General features: G+C 37.0%; 1 protein-coding gene across 1 annotated transcript in view; it reads left to right on the top strand.

The window, feature by feature from the left end:
* The first annotated feature begins 531 nt into the window (after positions 1-531).
* Positions 532-9,913, top strand: part of STS (steroid sulfatase (microsomal), isozyme S) — a 119,769-nt gene continuing 110,387 nt past the window's right edge. Inside the window, exon 1 of the mRNA XM_009333383.1 lies at positions 532-574. The gene's annotated coding sequence lies outside the window, so the exon portion shown is untranslated. The remainder of the gene's footprint in view (positions 575-9,913) is intronic.

Genomic DNA, 9,913 nt, shown 5'->3' on the forward strand with positions numbered 1-9,913 from the left:
TCGTTCTTTTTTTAAAACAAAGTCCACTTCTCTTAGCGGGGCCCTTCTCGTGGAGGACTTTCCTTTTTAAATCCCGCTTGGTGCTGCTTACGGGAGAGACTGAGGAGCTGCTTGTGTTTTGACATTTTAGACAGCGTTTCCTCGCAAAACTGTTGCGTGCCTGTGTAGAGATTTGCAAGGGTGGTGTTACTGCGGGATCGTAATTTGGGCCATAAACAAAGAGGCGCAAATCTGTGTAAAACCGTGAGGAAGGAGTAAAGTAATGGTGTGTAAGCCCATCTCTCAAGGGTTGCTGAGAGATGTTAATTGTTATGGGTGGCTTTTCTTTCTTCTGAAACGTTCAAGAAATTCTCAAGTTCAAGAAACAAGCCGGTGTTCTTGAGGCGAAGCAAAATCTTCCTGCGCGGACACACCATCCGATTTTGACTGGGCAGTTGTGAGGGGAGGAGGTAACTTTTCTCATCAGTCTTCCCTTTCTTATTTTTTCATGCAGGTAACTCGCCGTTGGGCATCAAGATCGTTGACATACAAGTTGCAGAAGCAGGCATGAAAAGAGCTGTATCAGGCTCCCAAGGTGACATACGGGCTTGAAGATTTCTACTGCTTTGCAGTTCTGTGTGAAGGCAGTGGTTAGCTGCGGCTTCGCATAAGGGAAGTCCTCTCTTTTGTCTGTAGGTAGGCCTCTCAGCAATTCTTTTTTTTTCTGACAGTACCTTCATTTGAATTGGCAATACTTCACTATTTTAGCAAGTTAGTGGTGGTTTTTAAAGCCCTAACTGTAGGTGTCATACAGTCATATTTGATTTTTAATTTAGCCCCCCTACGCATCTCGCCTACCCTCAAAACCTATCCCTTGTATGAACCCTCGCCCTACATTTGTGACAAATACAAAGTCCTCATACCTCCTCCTGTCTTGGAAATAAGAAGACAAATAAAACATCCTTGGCCTTTACCTTTTTAATAATAAAACTTTACTTTCAAACAAAGTTTTTTGAGTTTTGGGTTGGTTTTCTGTTTTTTTTTTAACTTGTCACATTTTTTAATGATTATGTTTGATAATGCTGCTTAGGCTCTGCCTGTGGAGGCTAGGAAAAAGACTGTGCGCAGTGCCTTAAATGTCTTTTAAAAACGTCATGTGTAGTCATGGCATGCATCTGTTAGCTCTTGCATAGAATTGAAAAAATGGGTCCTGTGCTTCCAGATCAAATTTTTCCTTGTAGCCTTACAATGTGAGTGTTAAGAATGCCCACAGCTGTTTTGTTTCTGCAGTAAACACTGTGCAACAAGTCAATGTTCCAACTTTGCTTCAGACAGCAAATGTGTTAGTTTCCTTAGTAGTTCATTTAGATGGGAGCATAGCTAGAATCAAAAGAAAGTTCAAATCCTAAACACAGTATGTCCAAAAAAGTGTTAATCTGTTAAAAGGAAAAAAAAAATTCATTATAGTAATTTCAATACTTATAATAGTAATATTCTGCTGTTCTAAGAAAGAATGTGTTTCTGCTGTAGGAATGTATGCTGTTGTGGCAAAAATTTCAAGAGGGTAAGTAATGAGGTTGTACGGCAGTTGTACCTGAGGTGGATTTATCTACTTTCTAATTATCAAATATTCTAAAAAAGTCTGTCTTTAATTGTATTTGCTGGCATAGTGACACCTGTACTTGTTAATAAGAAAAAGCTACATCAGTCAGGTACCTTAATTCATTGTTCTAATTAGAGAAAAGCGAAATATTTTGATCACAACTCCACCTCTTCCACCTTCCTCAAACGGGGAGATACTTACTCTTTTTAGCATGTAAACCACCAGTTCATCTCAGAAAACATAAGGCTCATGCAAAACTTTTGAGTATTTAAAGTGGAAATAAATCCTAAAGACAACCTTTATGAAAAAACCCCACAAAATTAAAGCATAATACACAAGATGAACCTTCTTAGGGTTAAGTGGTCTGTGTTACACATCTTACTGTGCACATTTCAAGACAGTCAGGTTACCTGACATGTGGATGACCTCAATTTGCTTTGCTCTGCTCTGGCTTATCAGTAATAATCAATATAATGTTAGCTTACTTGATGCTTCAAAGCTACATTCAAACAGAGGAAAATCTTCCCAATACAGACAAATGTTTAGGTTTATTCAGCGTGACTAAGTCTTCCTACTAACAATGAAATGGGATGAAAGTCCAAGCAGAACTTTCAATTCATGGTGGGCCATAGTTTTCTAGACGCACAAGTAAGTGAAAATGCTGATCTAGGTTTTATTCGACCTGTCTTAAATATTTGTCTCAAACATCTCAGCAGTAGTATTTGGGTGGGTTTTTTTTAAGAAGGAGGGAAAAGTTGAGATTGAGAATTGTGCAATTGATTTATTTTTTTATTTGCTACTTTCTTTTAATTATTTATTTTAAGCCTGTTTCAAATGATGAGGACTTTATTTTAATAACTTTTGAATTGTGGGAAGCATACTGTGGTGGAGGTACAGTAACCATGAAAACCAGTAGTTAACTATATGCCTACGAACCTGATGTCTGCTTATTGAGAAGGGTGATCTTGGGTTACTGAGATGTAATCATGCAAGTAGATTTGAATCCTGCAAAGTCTGAAGAACACAGTTAACTTCATGTACGTTTTTTAATTAATTTAACCTGCTATCTGGGCACATACCAAAGCAGATGAATAAATCTTTGCCGAGTTCTAAGTTTTATGGTGTCACATGGTACATACACATGCTGGATGTCTAGGTTTTTGAATGACTGTAAATTAGCTGTCTATGGGTAGCCCTTCTTACCCCAAAGAAGTGTATTTTCTCTGGCTTTGTAATAATATGTTAAAATCACTTTGTTTTTATTGTTCTTGCCTGTGAGATAAGGTGCAAATACTCAGGTGCCTATCCATGGGGTTATCAAGTATGCAACACAATGTTTTACATACACAGCCCTCGTAACCTTTTTTTAACCTTCATATGTTTGTTTGAGTTTTCTTTACCTTGAAGCTATAACATTTTCCACATCACTGAAACTTACATGCTAAGTTCTTTTCCTGGAGAGTAAAAGCTCCAGAAGATGCTTAAAGTGTTTTCTTAGGTAATACACTCGACTCAAAAATTGCAGTTTCCTGTTTCACTACTTCATATTGTGCTCGAAACATGGATTCACTTACATATTTTTATACCATTGATAGGAGCATCGTGCACTATGTGTTTCACACAGAAATGACTGACTTTATTTTTCTTGTTCTGCAGGCGCCTCGGCAAAGAGGATAAACAGATTATAATCCATTTTGGTTTTAATATTGAAAAAGAATCTAAAGACTTGAATAAATCCAGTAATTTAAAGGCTTTCACAATGATTTACATGAATAGCTGTTAAACTCACTATTAGTAACAAATTACTCAGAATGACTTAGAGTTAAATGTAATTTAATTCAGGTATCAGCTGAGATTCACAACAGTTGCTATAGTGGAGCCTATAAGCCCTCAGAAAATGAAACCCCTCCTCGCGCTGAATGTCACCAAACGAGCTTTTCACCCTAAGAATATGAATTAAATGAATTTTACCATTTCAGTTCATGTTTTTATGGTTGCAAAAGGGAAAATGAGCACATGTCTTAAGGCAATGAAATAATACCATAAACCTGCTGATCTAAGTCATGTTTTATTGATTACGTAAGTCAAAAGGGAGTATATCCCCTTTAATGAATCATACGGATCTTCTTACAGCCAAGCAAGTGGGGGGGGAGAGCCATCCATTTTGTGGATTTTGATATTTGCCACCAATTACAAGGAGTTAGTTACAAAGGCAAGAAAGATGATGTGTTATGCTTCAAGAGAACAAAGTGAAGATACATGTTGGTAATCTATAAATTTAGATGAGGCACTATAAAAAGGTTCTTAAGCAGTAATGAGGGGTGAAATTCTAGAAAAGCCAAGCAAGCACAGGAGGGAATAAGGGATCTAAGATATTTTTAGATGTCAATTGCTGTATTTATTGATGGGATTGTACAACAAAACAGTTTCTGAAGCTGGGAAATAAAGGTTTACTGCCGTGCTTCAGGACCTTTTTTTGTTTCCATTAAAGTCAGTGAGAATCATTTTCTCTCCTCTATGGCTTGTGAATTAGCTTTTTAACATAATTTTTCGTCTTCTGGTAAAGTACTGGCTGCACACAGGCAAAGTGTTAGGTGATTAAGCAGTGTCATTGTAATTGAAATCCTGAAGTGCTTAACGGGTGGGTCCTGCTTAACCTTAAACTAAAGATGAGGGCAGAAGGGATTGCATTCCCAGATAAGATCTGAAGTGTTGTATCTTGTTTTGCTTTTCCTGTGTGATATGGGCTTCCTCTGTAGGATCATTTGCAACTTATTTCTTTATATAACTTTCCATTATTGCAGGAGCCTAAAATATTGGTTATGCTTTTGGTTTTCTTTCTTGTTTGCATGTGAATTTTATGGCTATGTTTTTTTCATTTTACTACAGTTTGATTGTTACAGATTATAGGAAAAATTTTGTATTTGTAGTGCCATGATTGACACGTTCTGTCAATCTTCCTGAGCAAGATATCTTGCTATCACTTGGTTGCTGGCAATAAGGGTGGAACTGAATGTAGTCACCCTTTCAGTGGTCCCTTGCAGTCCCGTGTTCCTAAGCTCAACCTCTTCAAAGGCTGCAGTAATTATATTTTCAGATGGAAAAGAGAGAGAAGGAACTGTGATTCTCTGGGTCACGAGGTCTCTGAGCCACTGATCTGTAATGCTCCAGATTCAGATTTTATATGTGTATTCACCACTCAGCGTGCAACAAGCTGGAGAGTTGAATCTCTGGAGCCCAGACATTCTGCCTGCTTTGTGGGTGCATGCCCTTACAGTTTTGTATCTACCCAGAAGAGTCATAAATGAGGTCGCTGACACTCAGCCCAGAATGTCTACATAATCAGGGTAAACATGCTATCAGCTTAAGTAGTGCAGGGAGACTGTTGGAGGGCAGCTGTTGTACAGTACCACAACCTTTTGGGTTTTTGCAGTGATTCTAGCAGTCTTAGGTGTCTAGATCTGTCTAGCCAGAGAAGCCGTAACTTTGTACTGGACCATACAACGTTGCAACTCTGATCAAGAAGCAGAAATGATGGGAAAGGAAGAGGAGAGGGGGCAGTGCCAAGCAGAGTTAGCCAGCTGCTTCTTTAGTCCCTATTGCAGCTGAGTTATATTAGATATATAGGCTGTTCTTGACTAGGGGAGTTAGGACTTTTCCTTGGCTGCAGGAGTTAGTGTACCTCCCAACCAAGTCATAATTCCCTTTTGGGAATTCCTCTCTTCCCTCCTGAAGCTTCTGCCCTCTCTTCCTCCCTACGTGTGCAGACACGCAAACACGCACTTGTAGTATACAGTTGCGGACAGCCAATATCAAATATGTTTAGTGAGCACTAGCCTGTAGGGCGCTGACTAATTTTTGGGTGAGGAAATAGTCTCTTCATTGGGTTGTCCACCTACTTTAAGCATATGTTTACATGCCTTGAGGAATTAGGTTCAGTGTGTTGTAACAAAATATATGAGAAAATAACATAGCCTTATTTCTTATTTTATACTTTGAACTAAAATTTCCTTAGCAGAAGATCAGTAACAGATACTTGTTTTCATAAAACATTTGTAAAACAAGAAACACCACTCTTAAATTCTGATACAGTAGATATTAGGGATACCTACAAGGAAGCATTGTAGTCCCAGTGCTGTCAAGCCAGTGAGAACCTGATTTTTTTAATTATTTTTTTCTCTGAAGCCAGCTAGCTCCACCTACTAAGTGCATCTCAAACATTTATTTCATCTTGGGTTCTGTAAGATGAATGATCGCTCACAGTGACACTACAGAATTGAAAGATTCCTAGATTTCCATTTCAGTGCTTACATATAGGTAAGAGCAGAAGAGATGTTCAAGATCTTGATGAATTTTTTGCATTGAGACAGAGTTGAATATGCTTAAAATGTCTGTCCAGACATTATGCCTAAAATTTTCTAAATCTTTCAGTGAATCTTTTGCTCTACTAGGATATCCCATGTTCTTACTCTACTTTTTTTTTTTTTTTTTTTAAATAAACTTCATTCCTTTAACCTTTCCTCATAATTTATGCTTTCTGAAGCCTTTAGCATTTTGATTGCTCTTCAGGATTCTAGTTTTTCTGTGGGTTTGTAGCTGTGGGTTTTATAAGTGACAAATAGACAGGCGTCTTCTACTAGTAGACTGCCGCCTTAGTCCCAGATACAGAATTCCTTTGAATTAACATAAGAATTACCGTTTTTGCCATAGTGTTATTTTGTTCAGTAATGAATGATTGTAATTCTTACAAATATTTTTTACTATTGCTGCTTAGTCAGGTTGTTCCCCATTTTGTACCAAGCCAAAAGCTGAAAACATTTGTTGCCACTTGTCCAATTTAAAATTTTCTTTATGGATCACTTCTAGCTGTATCCTCATTAATTAAGAATAGTCAGTATTATACTTCACTGAAAGAGATCAGTGGCAACACATCTAGCCCATGAAGAGCTTAATACTTCTTCATACAGTTTGAAAGATTTTTTTGCATTTTTAAGTATGAAAAATAGTCGATTACCTTGCAAGCCTGATGAGGCAGCTATCTGCAAGAAGCTGTGTTACAGAATGAACTGTTGTATCACTGTTTTGAAAAATGTTGCATGTGTCACTTAAACCAGTGGCTGCTACAAGCAATAGGGAATGAGTATTATATTAATAACCACATTTGACAACCTGGCTCCGTAATCTTTTTTTCACTGACTTTTCTTTTTTAGGCCAACAATTATGCTCTCATCTGGAAAAATTAGACTAATGCAATTTTCCAAAAGCTATTAACAAGACTTCTAATATTAAGATGGCTGTATATCCTAATTAAGTAGGATGTGCCATCCAGAGACTAGCCACCTTGTGTTGTGGTCATGAAATGACATAGGGTTAGGCTGTATTCTTGAGTTGCAGAGCTCGGAGGAAAGCCTACGTGCTTCAGGAAGCATAGAGCTTCACTCAGTAGATGGCACTCTTGTCACTAAATCTCTACCAGCGTCTTCCGGGGTGGTGTCTGCACTAAAGCTTTTTTAAGTTGGTAGAAATATAGTAAATCCTTGCCCACTTTTGCAATTTTTAAATATATTTAGCTGGGTTATTGTTGCTTCTTGAAGGACCTACAAAGGGTGGGGACTTGCAAGTTCATCTGCTTTTTCCAACTTCATGACATCCAGCAAATATAATAAAATGCATTATGTAGTAGATCCAATAGAATGTATTTTTCCTGTCTGTTCAAGCCCATCTTTCCTTAAAGATCCTGTTCTGTGTGTGACTTGAGGTAGTTTAGACAGGTAGTATTTGAGAGTCAGAAACTATGGCTATAGTGACTACAAAATGAGGATCTTTATTCTTACGTGGCATAGCTGATACGTTCGTCAAGCTAAACTCCTATATGTAAGTCTTAACAAAAGTTAAGCACAGCCATGAAGAAAAAATACCCAAATCATTAGACCATGTCACTGAGTTCCATACATAAAAGCCATTGTGACTTCCTCAGAACTGCACGACGTCCTCTGCAATCCACAGATTTCACAAGTTCATATAATGATTCTCCTGCATCCTTCAGGATAACTACATGGCTACAGAATTTTTAGGGTGAAACTTGTCACTGGTGTTTTTGGACTAAGCTGAAGAATGAATGAAGTTTAAACATTTTTTTTTTTCACTGGAGATTTGTTGCAGAATAAATATCCTCTAGCATCCAATAATCCAATTTGTATGTACAAAGTCCCTAGGAACAGCAGAGATGTATCTTTTAATTCTGGATATGTATGACACTCAAAAATATCTTCTGAAATTAGCTAAGTTCCTTGGGTCTTACTATGATAAATTAACAGATATCTTTTGTTCCATTTTTAGCTCTGTTGTTGGTGTATTCCATTTGAATCCCTGTTAAATGCAAGTTTGTATTAGCAGATTTATGTGGAAGCATAAGCATTTAGATGTGCACCAACATTCAGCCAGTCTAAGACAGCAGTGTTCTTTATCATGTTTTGTTTTTACAAAGATGTATGTACTGTACCTGGTAGATGAACAATTAGTGGTGTGATTAAGTTTGATTCTAAACTTTTAAAGCTTTGGCAGAGATGTTTTGATGAACTGAAACAACAGGTCTGCCTCACTGCAGCTCTGCCCTTCCACTAGATTCTAGTAAATCCAGTCATGCATCCTTCTATCTCCTTTTTTCCCAAACACTACTTAAAAAATGATTTCCTTTACCAATTTGATGAGTTGAATTCTGTTATACATATGAATGTTCATATATAAATAAGTAGATACTGTCTCCTACTTGGTGACCAGAAGACCAAAGTGTCTTAATGATTCATGAAAGAAAAAATGAAGTTGGACTCTCTGTTCATATCCATGGGGGGGGGGGGGGGGGGGGGGGGGAAACCAAACCCAAAAAAACAAACCACAAAAACACCTAATGGTTAAAACAGATAATAAAATCCATTAGACAACACAGATCTGTTCCATGTCATTGGAGAATACATTACTGGGTCACCTTATTTACCATAGCCTAAATGCAGCCTCCCTGTTAGCATTTCAGTTTTCAGTCCTACTTACGCTTTGAAGTCATTGAGTAACTGTCACTTTAGCACCCTTTGGTGATTTCTGATCAAACATGGAGAAGAAACCCAAACAAAGAAAACACCTCCATTCAGTCTTCATTCAGTGCTCAGATTTGGATAGGAGAGGATGTTTGTTTTTTCACTCGTTAACTCATTGTAATTTTTTTGCATACTGTTTTAGTTAGAATGAATAGATCTTTTTATGCTGCATTTTGGTTTTCCATATCAAATGCCTTGAATTGTCACGTTAATTAGCACAGACAAGTCTGCTTTTCATTCAATCCATCTATATTTTGGCATGCATATCCTTGTTTTATCACTACTTTCTTCTAATTTACATGATCACAAGTTTTTGAATTAATGTTGCTTAATAATTTGTTTTAATAAAATTTATTGTAAGTAAATATTATTATACCTCTCTGAAGAATTGCAGTGTGTGTACATAAGAAACTTGGTGAAGTACAAATATTTTTGTGTTTTGCCAATGGATGTTGCATCTCATCTGTTGTATCTCTCATACTGCTTCCTATGTCTATATGAAGGATTTTTTCTCTGTACCTTATAAAATGTGTTTTATCTAAAAACATGATTATCAAAGAGATTAAAAACTATCTGGTTATTTTAGGGAGGTTGACAAGATTTTTTGAAATTGTCTTTATTTTCACTTGTTAATGCTTTCTTCAAGACAGTAGGTGCACTTTTTCAAAGGTTTAAAGAAAAATGCAGGAGAAAAGCTCTGAACAAGCTGTACTGATTTCTTGAACCACAGAAAAACATAATTTAAAGTTTGCATTTAGACAGCTGTTCAAAAATATTAGTTCAGTTTGATTCTCCCAGTCACTGTTAGCTTCAATATTTTGCCTGGAAGAAAAGTAAAATTTTATATGTAGAATGTGCAAGGCTTGGATTCTGTTATGTTTCATTGGCATCGGTTGTCACACATCTTTGGACATCTATCTTTCTCTTCCTGATCAAGTTTCCTTATGAAAAATATATAAATTGGGGTGGAGGGAGGAGAATAATACATAAACTAGCTAGCATTTTGCAAAGTTTAATGAATGTTTTTTCATATTGGGATCCTTCCTGGGAGCAGTCGTTTTCTGGGGTCACATACAGTTTCTAAGAGACTGCTTAGTGAGCAAACCATGATGGGCTATGGTGTACAGTATTTACGTAGAGAGAATTTCTAAATAGTTCTGTGCCTCATATTGAAAACCGTTGATCTGAGGTTATACCGAAAAAGGTGTTTTAATGCGGTTTCTCAGAAGTTGCTATGTAG

Source organism: Pygoscelis adeliae, unplaced genomic scaffold (genome assembly GCF_000699105.1).
Source record: "Pygoscelis adeliae isolate BGI_AS28 unplaced genomic scaffold, ASM69910v1 Scaffold69, whole genome shotgun sequence".
NCBI classification, from domain to species: domain Eukaryota; kingdom Metazoa; phylum Chordata; class Aves; order Sphenisciformes; family Spheniscidae; genus Pygoscelis; species Pygoscelis adeliae.